Source organism: Zophobas morio, unplaced genomic scaffold, assembly GCF_036711695.1.
Source record: "Zophobas morio isolate AGI-343-1 ecotype UQ-CSIRO unplaced genomic scaffold, CSIRO_AGI_Zmor_V1 ptg000031l, whole genome shotgun sequence".
In the NCBI taxonomy this organism is placed as follows: domain Eukaryota; kingdom Metazoa; phylum Arthropoda; class Insecta; order Coleoptera; family Tenebrionidae; genus Zophobas; species Zophobas morio.
In genome coordinates, this window is record NW_026972136.1 from 12,918,267 (window position 1) to 12,934,586 (window position 16,320).

Genomic DNA, 16,320 nt, shown 5'->3' on the forward strand with positions numbered 1-16,320 from the left:
TACTTCCTTTGCTTACGCTCGGGAAGTAAAAATCTACACAAACCGAGAAAAATACAGACACGGAGGCAAACGACAGACAGACGGAAACAGGAGACCACTTTTTCGTATTCTACATAAAACGTCAAGAAAACATGAAAGTGGCAAGTCGTCTGATGAACTCGAATACTATACGTCCTTAGCTTACGTTCGGGAAGAAATAAACGTCATTTCTCGTACCAGCCTGTAAATACGAACTTCATAAGACAGTTTAAAACACCCATCCTTTGGAAAACTTGACGCATGACTCGTTTTCTGATTTTGGACTTCTAAACATCGCTTAACATATCTGACAATTTACATATTAGAAAAACGTTTGTAAAGATCAAGTCCTTCTGTAACGTTCTTGTATTTACATATAACAAAAAGTTTACACGAATAAATAGTAAACAATTCCTAAGTCCTTGATCTATTTAAGCTACAAAATAATTAATTAGTTCGTACCAAGGTGTTATCACCATTAGCCTACATTTGGCATTTCATTAGTCATCATTCATGAGATACAGCAAATGCAAAAACTGCTTTTATCGTCATTCTTCACCAAATCCAAAATATACAATGTCTACTTTTTGAATTATACTGCGAAAAATATTGTCAATGAGGATTTTATATGCGCTCTTACCATTTGGGTAATTTATTCTTCTAATTAGAAATCAGTGACGTCAGGAAAAAACAATATTTTTCTCTATAGGTTTTATCCCCGCCAGCGCAGCGCATAATCTTTTAGTTTATAAAATAAAACGTGACAGGCACTCGTATGTTTTGACGTCAGAAAACTGAATTACTAAATTATATAATTTGCTACACCACATTTAACATTCATGTGACACCGACGTTCCCTCAGCCATTCCAAAACAAACTCATAAAAATTTGGGCAAAATGTCACCGCGCAAATAAATAACTAAAATTTTTATAAGCGAGACTTACAAAACATGTTGTAATTCGGATTTAAAATACACACATAATAAACAAGAATTTTGATCTATGCATAGGTAATAACTTTTCCAGTTATTGATTTAGATCTCCTTCGAACAATCAGCGCTATCGAAATATTGAATTTGGGCAAACATCGAAGGAATTTCTATTGTCTTGTGTCGTTTCCCTTTGGCCAAATTTTTTTGGAAAGATTGGTTTTCCCTGTCGTACGAAATCATTCGTACCAAAAGAGAATAATATGAATGGAAAGTCACAGCCAAGGCTAGGTCGCTGACCTGATACAACAGTACTCACCGTAACTGCAACTGTACTCGTAGTATGTTATAATAGCGGCCGTCATCCCCGCCACAACTCTTTCAATTTCAGAAGACTGAAGAAACGATTTTTACGCTTCAGGTATCGGATCGTACGATTTGAGTAAAAAATTTACAGCTTCGTTTGTTTCAGACCACAAAGAAATTAATTACAAGCTAACTGACCAAGAGATCAATGCGACTTTTTAACCAGCGGTAACCTACAAAATCTCATTGCTCTTTTTGGTCTTGATTCTGATATTTACCGACACCTTTAAAATTTTCACTCCTTCAGTAAGCCTCATCGAAGACAATTGTAGATACTTAAGTACTTAGATTAATTATATAACTGGTCGCAGTTTATTTCGACAGAACTTCCCTGGCTCCTGAAGTACAAGTCCAACAAATCCCGCTTCGTTGAAAAATTATAACAAAGATTTTTCGACTTTTCGTGTTTTTGATTCTTTACTTATTCGATTTTTTTAAATATTGCGACTTTTTAAATCTTGCATTTTTCGATGTTTCAGTTTTTTGATTTTTCGATTTCTTGATGTTTTCATTGCTCGATTTTTTAAATTTTCAATTTTTCGAATTTTTAAATTTTAAATGTTTCACTTTTTTGTTGTTTCGAATTCTCAATCTTTCGCTTTTTTGCCCCCTCGTTTTTAGATTTTTCGATATTTCAATTTTTCGGAATTGATTTTTCAATCTTTTGATATTTCGATTTTTCAGTTTTCGATTTTTCAGTTTTCGATTTAACGTTGTCTTTCGATTTTTGGACTTCTCGTTTTTAGGTCACCACATTTTATACCAATATACGCGCACTGGTTTGTGAAGGAAAATGTTAGAATACAGTAATGTTGCGTCCGCCTATATTTAATAATGATAAAACAAAACTTACCCAAAATTATATTGAGAACATTTTACGACATTGTAACTTAATTAATAATTTTAATCGCTTCCTCTGTTTTGAGGAGACAATTTGCTGCGTGCTTAATTGTCACATTCTTAAGATGTATAAACATAAACAATTGAAGTTAATTGAAGTAATGCCGACATATTTTTCTAAATGACTTTCGACCAATTTTTTGCTTTTAAAAGAGGAAGTCTTGCAGGCGCCTAGTGTTTTTTTTTAATATAAAAAAGTCTTCAGAGTGCTTGTGTTTTGTTTTTAAACTACTTTTAAAAAATCTAGAGGATCCGTGGAGTTCTTTATTTGGAAAGAATTGTACAGAATCTTAGAGGCTCCTAGCGTCTTTTTTTAAATATATGATGTTTGGTTTTTGAAGGAGAAAACAAAATATTCTGAAAACCGTAAAATTGAAAAATCAAGAAGTTTAAAAATCTAAAAATGCAAAAATTCAGAAATTAAAATATGGAATATATGATAAATGTTAAAAAATGTAAGATTTAAAAACTCGTAAAAGTAAAAAATCAAAAAAACAGAAAATCTAAAAATCTTAAAATCGAAATCTTGAAAAATCCCAAAACTAAAATAGAGAAATCGAAAAATTGAAAAATTGAAAAATCGAAAAATTTAAATACATAAATGTCAAAACTGAAAGGAAATCGAAAAATTGAAAAATAAATTCCGAAAAATTGAAAATCAAAAAATGAGAAAGGAAAAAATCGGAAGAAATTGAAACAACAAAATAGTGAAAAATCTAAAATTTAAAAATTCGAAAATTTGAAAATTTATAAAATAGAGAAATCAAAACATCAACGAATCGAAAACTCAAAAAATTGAAAAAACGAAAAATGTAACATTTAAAAAATCGCAAAATTTTGAAAAATCGAATAAGTAAAAAATAAAAAAAAACAGAAAGTGGAACAAACTAAAGATTTGAAAATCGAAATACATATTGACAAATCCCAAAATTGAAAAATCCCGGGACTTAAAACATTGAAAGTTTTAAAATCGGAAAATTGAGAAATTGAGAAATAGGAAAGACGAAAATTCGAAAAATTTAAATACATAAATCCCAAAACTGATATACGTTGAAAAGTTGGAAATTCGAATAATCGAAAAGGCGAATAATCGATAAACTGGGAAATCGAGAAATCGAAATCGAAAAATTGAAAAAACGCGTAATCGAAACATCAAAAGATCGAAACTCGAAAAATCGAAAAATTGAGATATCGAAATAGCTGAAGATTGAAAAATGGGATAATTAAAAAAAAATTGAACTTAAAAAACGCGATAAATGGAAATATCGAAAAACTGAAAATTAATTCCGAAAAATTGAAAAATCGAAAAATCAAAAAATGAGAAGAGAAAAAATCGAAAGACTGAGAGACTAAAGCAACAAACAATTGAAAAATCAAAAATTTAAAAATTCGAATAATTGAAATTACAAAATCGAGAAATCGAAAAATCAAAAAGTTGAAAAATCGAAAAATGTAAGATTTAAAAACCGCAAAATTTTTAAAAATCCAATAAGTAAAAATTAAAAAAAAAACCGAAAGTCAAATAATCTAAAAATCTGAAAATCGAAATACATATTGAAAAATCCCAAAATTGAAAAATACCAAGCCTTAAAACACTAAAAATTTAAAAATCGAAAAATTGAGAAATCGAGAAATAGGAAAGACGAAAATTCGAAAATTCAAAAAATTAAAAAATCCATTGATCGAGAAATTGAAAAATCGAAAAATCCAAAAATTTAGGAACGCCAAAAATTGAAAAATCCAAAAATTTAAATAGATAAATCCCAAAACTGAAACGTCAAAAAATTGAGAAATCGAAATATGGATAAACTGAAAAATTAATTCCAAAAATTGAAAAATTGAAAAATCGAACGATGTAAGATTCAAAAAATCGCAAAATTTTGAAAATCGAATAAGAAAAAAATCAAATAAAAACAGGAAATCGAAAAATCTAAAGATTTAAAAATCAAAATACATAAAAAAAAATCCCAAAATTGAAAAATCCCAAAACTTAAACATTGAAAATTGAAAAATTGAGGAATCAAGAAATCGGAAAGACAAGAAATCGGAAAAACAAAAAATCGAAAAGTCGAAAAGTTAAAAAACACATTAATCGAGAAATTGAGAAAACGAACAATTCAAAAATTTAGAAACGTCAAAAATTGAAACAGTGAAAAATCGAAAAATTTAAATATGTACTTAAATGCCAAAAGTAAAACGTTGAAAAATTGGAAAATGGAAAAATCGAAAAGATGAATTATCGAACAACTGAGACATCGAAAAATAGAAACCGAAAAATTGAAAAATCGCGAAATCGAAACAAAAAATTGAAAAATTTTTACTTAAAAAAACCGATAAGCCAAAAAGTGAAAAATCTAATCATCGAATACCTGAAAAAATAATTCCGAAGAATTGAAAAGCCGGAAAATTTAAAAACGAAAATGCGAAAAATCGAAAGAAAACCGTTAAATCGAAAATTGAAAAATCGAAATATCGAAAACCTAAAAAATTAATTCCGAAAAATTGAAAAATCGAAAAATCTAAAAACAAAAGGACAAAAAATCGAAAGACTGGGAAATCAAAACAACAAAAAGTGAAAAATCTAAAATTTAAAAATTCCAAAAATTGAAAATTTTAAAAATCGAGCAACAAAACATCAAGAAATTGAAAAATCAAAAAACTCAAAAATCGAAAAATATAAGAATTAAAAAGTCGCATTATTTTGAAAAATCGAATAAGAAAAAAATCAAAAACATGAAAAGGCAGAAAATCGAAAAATTTTAAAGTCCCGAAATTGAAATAAGTAGATAGAAGATAAATAGAAGATAATTTTTGTATATTTCATTCCGAGGTTTTGTCTTGTATTTTCGAACTGTCAATATTCGTCAGTTTATTCGATTTCTCACTAAGTCAGGTTGATAAAAAAACACCACTTCCCATTTAAAAACTAGCCAGGATAAATTTACGAGTAAACATTAACTTTTGTTAAAACATAATGGTTTGTACGGATGTGACGGTTAAGTACTTGTTTAAACTCCATTAATTCACGTTTATCTTAAGAAAAGTACTTTCTGAGTTGAACATATTTTATTGTGTGATAGTACAACACAGTTTCTACCTGAAGAAGGTACTGTGTAATCAATTTCAAGCAAAGAAACTCTAGTCCTTGTCCATTTTATTCTACCTGAATGTTTAGGGAATTATGGCAACCGGAGAAGCGAGGGGTACTACTTTTGCGTGCGATACTACATACTAGTTAATCATCTAAGTAAAGAACATTGAAAATTAACAACTTAAACAATTGACGTACCCTGACTTTCAACTCAACTGAAAAAAACTGTGATATCACTCTGGATCATCTGCACTATAACAAATAGAAGTTTGAATTTGAAATTGAAGTTTTTTCTGTCTCTTCTTGTCGATTTTATTATTTAGTACTACATTTTTTCTTCATTTTATTTTGATATACTTAATTTCAGAATAAAGATAATATGGAACTTCGGGTTTGTTATTTACAAATATCTTAATATTATTAATGTGAAGTTCCACAGGTTCCAATTACAATTACTATATTTCTCGTAACCTTTGTCTTTTCTTCAGAAATACCTGATTATGTCACTTTACAGAAAGTAGTATAGACGTCATAAAAATTATATAATCAGAGAAAAGCTTAGTCCTGTCCCTCCTACTCCTACCTTTATTGTTTTCTTCACATCCTACAGCTGGCTTTCTGAAACTGATATCCTTAACGAGTCATACACGGGAGGGAACTGGTAACCTTTCGAGCTTATACAGTAAACAATGCCAACAATGAAAATAATGCGGTCATACGATGGAGGAGGATGAGGACCACTAGGTACTAGGGGTTCATCGACCCGTTCCCAATACTGGAGTTTCGGTCGTTGGTCTGACCTACCTACCAGCCCCTGCGCTATCTTTAGAACACCGAAATTTCGAAGAGTTTACTAAACGTATCGAACGCGATCGTCCACCTATAAGAGTGAAAGTACTGTCCGTTACACGAGCCGTATACGTACGGCGGTACTCACTTCTAGCACACCTACAGAGCAATGACCCCACGGAGCGTACTCCACATCTTTCGACAATGCTGTTCTGGGTCCATATTAAAACTCGACGCGCAGTGCAGTGACCTTTGATTACATCAAAAAGTACCACTGTGTTACATGAGGTGGTACCATAGGGAAGTTGCACGTGACAAAACAAGCTGTTGCTCAAACTCACTGTTAATCAAATGTTGATTTGGATTGTTAGTTATGTAAAAAAAGAGTCCGTATAATCATATTTAGGCACAACTGGAACAATGTGAAAAGTTGACTTTGGGAAAATTGTAAAAGTACTAAAGGAAAACTAGACGACTTCTTGATTGATGGAAATTAATTACATATTTTAATTACATTGTGTGGGACTGATTAGTTTCATGTTTTCTCGACGTTTCATGACTCCAAAAATACGAAACAATAGATTCCCATTTCCGTCCGTCTGTCTGTCCGTCGTCTGTGTCGATTTTTATTAGACGGATATTCTCCAAAATTGCTGGACCGATTGTTGTCAAATTTTATATGTGTGTTAGGAATTTCGTGTAGATGGTAAAACGCCCACCAAAATTTGTGTAATCATCCCCACCAACAATTTCATGACGTCATCTCCAAGGATTCTATATTAAAATAACATCAGTGTTATACAATAATATACTCCTAGACTCGTGATGTACGAATCCGAGTTGAGTTTTCCCTAAACGACCAAGTTTTCATAAAAAAATTAACAAAGTGTAATAACATTTTACAATAAAATTAGCACAGAATATAAACCTCCATAGAATAGTAGTTTATATACCAACACACGAACTTGGGGTCGCACGTTCGATAACAAGCTTGGCCGTTCCCAAGTTTAAACTAAGGAAATATTGTAAATGTTCCATCGGGCGACTGGGTACTTTCATATTTTGTTAACATGTCATGACCCCAAGAATATGAAAAAATGGGTCTCTCGTTTCCGTTTATCTGTCTGTCTGACTGCCGTCCGTCCGGATTTTTATTAGCCATATAATCTCCGAAATTAGCACACCGAGTGTTGTCAAATTTTATAGGTATGTTAGGAATATTGTGTAGATGATAAAACGCTAACCAAAATTTGTCTAATCATCCCCACCACTAATACGATGACGTCACTTCAAAATTTTTCATAATAAATACGATTTAAATTTTTGTAAAATAATATACTTCTGTACTTGTTCTTTATGTCTTCAGATTTTCCCAGAGGCAACACGCAAAAAGTGGTCCTTCGAATGCGACATTGTTTTTTTTTTTCTATTCCTATTATTATCTATATTTTTTGGAGAAAAAACCGAGTGTGTTCAATTAATTAATTAGTCCTCTCTGCCGTGTTGAGGAAGTGTACTTTGATGATACGATATAACTCACTTGAAATATATGCGTAGCATGATCCTTTTTTTAAATCCACGCGTAGGACCCTTCTTCATATTTACTTTAATACTGCAAACATATTTTTATTTTAGCTTATAGGGGTTCTCATAAAAAAATAAAATATCTTATGGAGAGTCAAGAAAAAATTTTATTTGTTTATACTCTAGGGGTCATGAAACATTTACGTAGCCAGTCGCCCTATGCACTCATATTACAATACTTCTTTAACTTACGCTCAGCAAGAAAAAATAGACGAAAATCCCATTTTAAAATAAAGAATGCGACACTTCAAAAAGTTTCGTATTCGATTTACTTATTTCCAATGGTCATTGCCTTAAATTCGCATGTTTAACTTTACCAACAGTAAAATTTGTATTTTGCCAGTTGCGTCAAACTAGCGTAGTTTTCCGCCGACAACAAATTTCAAAAATTTCTCATTAAAATGTTTATTGAAACCGCAGAATGTCAAAAATCGGTGTTTATTTTTAAACACAATATTTACTGCAATTAAGTATTTCGCAAAACTTGTTTCACCAAAATTGCGACATATTGGTAAATAAATTTTAAAAAAGCCAGACTTTGGGTATACCGATTTCGCAATATTTATAAATATGCGAGAATTCCGTCCTTGTAAAAAAAGAAGTGGTATATTGGGGCTAACAGTATTTACATTAAAAACCGCCTCCGGCAAGATAAATAAATTTATGTAACATGAAAAAGAAATGTTGGCACCACGAGGCAGCAGCCTGGAAGTCTGCCGTTCTGAGAAAATTGTGCAATTTTACAAGTATTCCAACCGAATGAATAAGGTGGGTATGCTAATAGTGGTCTCGTATTTTATAAACTTTAAAGCGAATTACCAACCGTCGTTGTCGATCGCCAAATATTGACAAACTTGTAAATTTGTGTTTGTTCAACGTATTTAAAGCTTTCACAAAAGGCCGCTAATTGTTATTTTCTACTTCCAACAGTTATGGTTAAATTTTGGAGATGTTACCAATACTACCAGTAGTACTAAAAATTTTGGCCATTTCGCAAAATACACCTTTGGGACTTTATCTTATCACCACCAGCATCCAGTATTGACCGTGGGATATCATTAATTCCATAGCATCCTTTCACGAGAATATTTTAGTCGCCAAAGTTCTTCGACATTTTATGGTTGAAAGGTAATGCTGAGAGTTCAGTCACCTCTCCCAAAAATAGTAGTGGGATCGCTTGAAAAAAAAAGTTGATTTAGTGTTGTCAGTGGGTTAGTGGACCACGATCTTGTCTATTCTACATTTCTACACATATTCTTTTAGTTTGTTTCCTCTCCAAACCACCACCGAAGCGACACACTTCTTCTACTCAGGGTGCCTCTGATCGACCGAGATAGATAGCGTTGTACACAGGTGGTCGACGTCTTTTGCAAATTTATGGAGCCGATTTGCAGAGCTAATGATGTCGCAGAGTTCGACAACGAGAAGTTTATCTCTTCTTCGTGCTTGTCTCTACACAGTTTCACATGTCAATTTGTTCCTCTTTGACGGTGAAAAACGGTTGCTATGAGGCACACTCACACGAAACTATAAAAATCGAACGAACGTGCCTTTCTATAACTCAAAATGTGAACGAGCTGACGTCAATGCTGGAGAGTTTTATTTCAAAACTTGTTTTGGTGTTGCCTGATTTTTTTCATTTAGAGTGCAGTAACACGATAGTTAAATAGAGGTATAAAAGTGGGATTAAATTATACTATTAAAAAAATAGTCAAATAGTAGCTCAAAATAAATTGACTCATTAATTTTTTTTGAGCCGCCCTGTATAATAAAATAACAAATCACAAGTACAGATTCATCATATTTTGCACATCTTATATACGATTTATTAGGAACAATGTTGAGATGAGGTCACCTATTGTTTGGCAATATCGAAGCATTCAGTTTTGCAGATTCACAATTAAAATGCAAAATGTTATTACACAGTTTTGATTTTTTTTCCAAAAATCTGGATCCCTTTGATCATAGCATAGATATATAACTTATATATCTATACTGTGCTTTGATGCACGTGTTGATACGGTATCGACATGGTAATGGTAGAATTCTTTGGAAGTATAAACAATTGAAGTTAACAAGTACTAGAAATTAAGAAAAAATTTTTTTCCGTTGGTTATCTGCTATATATTTCACATCGAATTAAAGTTCCAAATAAATTTAACAACGACCTATTCAAAGACCCAGAGAAGTTAACATTTACATAAGGTAAAACACGAAGAACTAAACCACATATGTGAAAAAAAAACGAAACAAGCGGCACTAAATGCTTCTTTCAATCAGAATAAAAATTTCATCACTAAAAATTTATGCGAAAAATTTTACTAATTAAACTATTTTTCGTGCAATTGTTAAAAATATGATTTGGATTAAATACTACTGCAGTCATTGAAAAATAAATTTTAACGGTTTTATATACAAAACGGAATTATGCAAACCGGTTGGTTTAAAAAAATTTTGAAAAATTATTTCATTCACAGTTTCTTACATACCGTTCAAGAAATAACTAGGCCGAGGATATCAATAAAGCATATTAAACATTTTTAACACATAACATTTACATATTTAAAACTGTTTATAACTTAATAATATTGTATAGTAGATGTTTAATGACATTCAATGATAATACAGTTGACTGATCTACATCATCAAGTAACTTATTCCGTTCTGTCTCTACAGTGCGTGGAATCATTAACAGTCTTCAATATGCTTATGCTGTCACTAGTTGTTTTGGCCATGGACCCTTTTCCACCTCGGGCTCTGAGGGGAATGCAAAGTGAGAGGTTAGTGTAAATCCGAGGTCTGAATATCTGCTAGTGATAAAGTCCTTTTTTTCAAAAAATAGTGTACGACAAACATCGTAACGTCAAACAAAGCCGAACTCGGCAATGTAATAATTAATTAAAAACAATTCATTCCGTGGATGTGCATTTGTTTACTTATGCTAATTCAACAAAACTAATTAAAATTAATTAGGTATGCAATTTGAATGCATCATTTAGTGAAAGCTCCGGGGATACCCAGCAGGCAACTTGACACACTACGACCTTGTAGTTCAACGAACTCACCTAGACCAATCAGCTAAGGAGCAAAAATGTCAAGGAAATTGGGAAAATTTCAAATTCTTACCGGAGGAAAAAATCTTCCAGTTTTAAAAATGAACGTATTTGGTACGAACAACAACATTCGAGACATACAAAATGAGATCGTTGACCTCTGCAATATTGCGAGAATTAATTCAGCTCTGGGTTTATGCCAAGGGATGATTATATGCGTTTCACAGACTATACACTTGTGTGTTCTGTGGTATACTTACATTGTAGTTTCCCATCTTTAAGTAAAAAAAGGACAGTCGGTGGTAAAAATAGTCGACGGGCGTGACGGTCCAGGGGTTGTGTGCTCGTCAGGCAGGATCGTACCCAAATTAACTGGGTTAACATTATCATAATACGATGTCGTATTGAAGAGAACCTGGTATAAGAGTGTCAACACAAATTTCCGGCCAATATCACAGTATGTAACTGGGAACTGAAAGGAGCGTGGGGGTGTCTTGTCCACTTTGGATCACCAACACGCTAGGTCTGCGACTTCAACAAGATTCACACATGATTCAAATTTTATTTTAAACTATAGCTATATCCAGTTATTTAAAAATAACACACCAAAATTCTTTATGATTAATTTTGATTTGTTTCAGTTGTTTGAAAATGATGTAGTCGATTGCTAAAGAGCTAGAGAACCGGTAATTCATTGTCGTCAATGTGCTGGATAAATTGTAAATAATGATAAAAGCAAATAGTGGTAAAAATCTTCCTAATTTGACTTTACTGTGTTTGAAAGTTACTGACTACATTAACTGATTTATTTGAAGTATTTGATCTGTTTAAACAAAAAGGATGATACGAATAATAGATATGTAATCAGGAACTGAAAAAAAGTTTTTCGTCAAACGGGTCTAATAACTTAATAGTAACTTAGGCAACTAGTTATACAGATACCGTTGGTATTTGTCGTGCGTCCTTGGGTATTCGGTAAAGTCCAAAACTGAGAGGCGGCAAGTTTTCATGACCTACGTCGACCCTATAATCATTTAAACCCTCTATATAAAAGGTAATGTCTCGATTGGCTGACCTATCAACGGCCAGCCTAAACCGCTAATTATTATTATTATTAAAAATTTGAGTCTTGAAATTACGAATGTCATACTCAGATTTACTGGTTCTAGACAAACTCCATAATTTGGACTTCAATTTAAGTTTCTTTCTGGTGTCATATGGATACGAGCTAAAACGAGAGGGACGAGATTTGGGAACATGCACCTCTAAAACGCAGTTCCTGTTTAATTTATTATAAAACAGGAACATGCTAAGTTAACATCAGTGATACCCTCAAGAAAAAAACAATCAATACGTATAAGACGCTCATACAACTCAGTAATATCCGCTCTAGGAAAATTCCAACGCTGCGTGGAGGGATGACCGTTAATGGTTTTATTCACGATGTTTGAAAGAAGCTAACAATGTCGGGTGATGAGAATGCTCTTCCAGAAGAGGATCTTCGCAAGAGCTAACGAAACAATAAAAGTTAGATAGAACCAAATCAAGATATCTCCTCTAACTATTAGCGATGTTATTAATATATTGATTGAGTTCAGAAAAGTTCAAAAAAGACATCAACGAGGATAACTTACTATTACCAGAGTTATCACACTAAAAATCTTTGTCATAGTCAGGAAGGTTGAAATTCCCAATAATTATTACACGATGGTTGAACAATAGTATATTATATATTCATCAATCGTAGACTTTGGTGGAATGTAGACTATGAAGATATAGAAACTAAAATAGCCAACACTGTATTTAGCTCCAAGAACGTCTGTGGAGGTAAGCAAATCAAACCCTTTAGACGCCGAGTCAAGTTGGATAATTGAAAATTGCAACTTAGATGCAAGAAGAACTCGTCCACCTCTAGTTACATTAGTTTTATCAAAATTTCTGTCTGATCTGAGGACTATATGTCAGATTTAGTCTTATTGATAGTCTGAGATTTATCTATAGGATGAACAATAACTGCATTATTTATACTCCTTGGCTGAAGTGACAGAGGTCGTGAACACATGATCTGGAGTTCTGTTTGAACTACCATTGTCCCTAGCAAGTTTTAAAACATCTTCACGGAGCTGAGTGGTCTGATTACTTAATTGCTGCACCTCAGACTTAAGAGAAACAATTTGCCGAATAAGAGGCTAAAATTCCCTATTTATAATGTTGGTACCCAAATTTTAATTTTAATGCGGCAACAGAATCGTAAACGGTGTTTGCAGTGTCTGATTTTGTCCCAAAACCGTACCATTGGAAGCATACGACATGATCCCTCTGTTCTTATTCCAACCTCCTCGATTAGTATATTCCCTTCGCTTACGCTCAGGAAGTAAAAATAGTACGTAACGCAAAAAAAGTAATACAATATTTTACTAAATAAACGAAAACGCAATATTAGAACAAAAAAGAACAACACTAAAAATGTTTGATGAATATAATTATTGAATAAAATATTGAGCGATTGATGCTAACTCTTATTTAACCAAATATTTAAAGTTGTATTGTTGGTTGTCGCCATAGATGTAAACCACAGTGTAAACCTTGTTGTAAACTTTATGAAATAAAATCTATTATAACTTTTTATACACATTTACCACTGGATAATACACATTAAATATTTCTGGGTCACTGACAGAATTGTGGCAGTCTGATAGTTAATTACTACCACTGGCAGAAGTCCCTTAAAAAAAAACAACTGGGGTTTATTACGACACCGTATTTAATATCGCGACCAATTTGACATGCACGAGGGGTATTCGGAAGACTATTTCCCAAACGAATGCCTTGCAAACAGCCCCCGTCTTCAAACAACCCCAATCTTAATTTGGCAAAAATATAAGTTGCTTAACCTATAATCTGACTTTAAAATCAAATTGTGCCGTGTCGCCTCTAATAGAAACAACAGAAAGCATGGTAATGCGTAAACAAACGTTAATTTTTGTGTACAAAAATGTGCGATCGTTTTGGAAGTAGTTCTGTGAATAAAATCGACAAAAACATTGAGGATTTGATTCCCCTGAATGTGTAAAAAGCGAAGTATTCAACTTGAAAACGATAGAGGAATTGTCCAGAATAACGAAGGAATTCGGATTTAATATGAAGAAGCTAAATGCTGAAGATTATAAAGACGAAGTTGTACAGACTATGTGAAGTACCCTGGTTACCCTGTTGCAGAAAAAATACTACGAAGAATATACGGTATCGTTTGATCCGTTCAAAGACGTCATATTCTCAGGTGTCCGAAAAGCACATGGCACAAAACTAAAAGAAATTCAGCGTGAGACTGATAAAAGTAAACGAAGTGGAGCTAGTTTAAGTTTCAAAGAATATGATAAAATTGTTGGTCTTTGGGTTGAAGACTTGAAGAGACACCAGGACAAAATATCTTACCATGCGAACAATGGTCTTTGCCGGGAAAAATCTATTAATGCCAATATGTTATGTTGCCTTGATGAGTGGACTCGGGCTATTGATATGGGCAAAAGTGTTAATGCGGCATATTTTGATTTTTTGAAGGCCTTTGACCGTGTGTCTAGACGATACTTATTATATAAGTTACGACATTTTGAAATACACGCTAAATTTCTTCGTTCGTTCGCTGCTTTCCTTGTTGATCGCTCATTTTAAGTAAAAAAACTGAAGGCGCGTTGATTGCTGCAGTTCAAGTAATTAGTGGTGTACCTGAAGGGTCGGTACTTGGTCCACTTCTTTTTTTAGTTTATACCGCTGATCAAAAGTTCTCCATAAACTCTCACTTCGCAATGTACGCGAACGATCTTAAAATTTATAATGAAAGTTGCAATCATCTTACTATGACAAATGACATCTCAGTTGTTCTTAAATGGTCGGAAGAATGGGGTTTGCCATTAAATAGAGACAAATTTACTTATTTTACATAAAAAATCAGAGTCATATTTAGATTTAGGTATCTTGGTAACGTGTAATCTTTCATGATCAGAGATGTTATACGTATTACAAAAGGAGCTAACGAGATGGTGTACCTACTAAGTAAGTCATTCGACAGAACAAATATTACTGTACTAGTTAAATTATAAATAATAATAATAATATAAAACTTATGTAATACCCATAATAGAGTTTGACAACAGTGTGTGGACACCATTGTCACAGAAGGATATAACTTTACTAGAAAATGTCCAACGTCGAGCAGCAACCTTTGGACGAAATAGGTCTGGATATCTTGATAGGCTATCCATGATGAAATTGCCAACATGCTGAAAAACGTGTAAGAGGAGACGTTATTGTAACGTTTCAACCACTTACGAACGTGAACTCACCAATTAAACATTTGTTCAGTTTAAATGCAGACAGCAGAACTAAAGGTCATAATTTCGAACTGATGATGGGTAAATTCAACTCCACCGTAAGGCAGTATTTTATAACAAATAGAGTATTCGATGCATTCGTTGCCTGCTGAAGTGGTCTAGAGTCAAACGCTGATAGGTTTTAAGGCCAATTACGATTCCTAATGTAGTCATCAACAAATCTAATGTTTCTATTCTTTGACATTGTTTGTTATTTAAGTCACAATACATAATAGTAGTTGTAATAATAGGCGGCTGCCTCTGCCCGATCGTATATTAAATAATAAATAGTAATAATATTAATTCTCTTGAATTTTTTAAAAATTGAAGCTCACCAAATAGGACTGGATACAAAAAAAAAGTAAACTCACTAATCATTCCAACCATTCTACTGTGGTTTCATATTTGGTGTGGGAGAGCATCAAATAACTAAAATTACTGGACATTCTAGGACCTGTTTCATTAAATCTTATTTACAGTTGGATAGTTTTTACAGAATTGCCCCTTATATTGCCTGTCTAATAAAAATCGACACAAATGCGGACAGATGGCAGACGGCAGACAGACAGACAGAGGTCATGAAACGTCGAGAAACATGAAAGTAGTCAGTCATTTGATGGACTCGATTAGAATACTTCCTTAGCTTACGTTTGGGAGGAAAAAAAAGTCAAAAAACTTACGGCGTCACGAAATTATGACTTTTCAATCCCAACTCTAAAGCTATCTAAATATCAATACGATTTTCATATTAGACATTTGTGGACAAAATTTTGTTTTACACGTCTTGAAAATGCTTGTAGAGAAATTAATTAATTAAGAAATATTAGAACTAAAGAACAGGTTTTACCTCGGCTAACAAATATGTAAGATAAACTCTTTAATTTCCTTTCGTTAAATTACTTAAGACTTCCTAGGTTCATCATCCACATGCTCTTCATATTTTCATTAACCAGAAGAAATTTCGGGATATCAAGGTTTTCTTTAATTTTTAGCATTTTTTTGAGCTTAGAGTAGGTACACCACACTGATGGAGGTTTGCAAACTTTTGATTATAATAAACGTAGCACAGTTTATTAATATAATAATTTTAAATACACTTAGGTACTTACCATTTCAGACAAGTATGTCATCTTATCAATAAGCGTCTTCCGCTTCGTCAATTTGTATTTTGAAAAACGAATTATTTAATAAATAATTAACGCAGTATCCACAACAACATC

The 16,320-nt window shown here is 32.7% G+C and overlaps 1 protein-coding gene across 3 annotated transcripts in view; it reads right to left on the bottom strand.

The window, feature by feature from the left end:
- LOC135139668 (cytochrome P450 306a1) overlaps positions 1-16,320 on the bottom strand; it is a 105,889-nt gene that overhangs the window by 85,620 nt on the left and 3,949 nt on the right. Inside the window, exon 1 of one of the 3 annotated variants that reach the window (XM_064069976.1) lies at positions 5,888-6,126. The exons of the other annotated variants lie outside the window; for them this stretch is intronic. The gene's annotated coding sequence lies outside the window, so the exon portion shown is untranslated. Of the gene's footprint in view, positions 1-5,887; positions 6,127-16,320 lie in introns of those variants that run through there. 3 annotated transcript variants of the gene reach the window in all.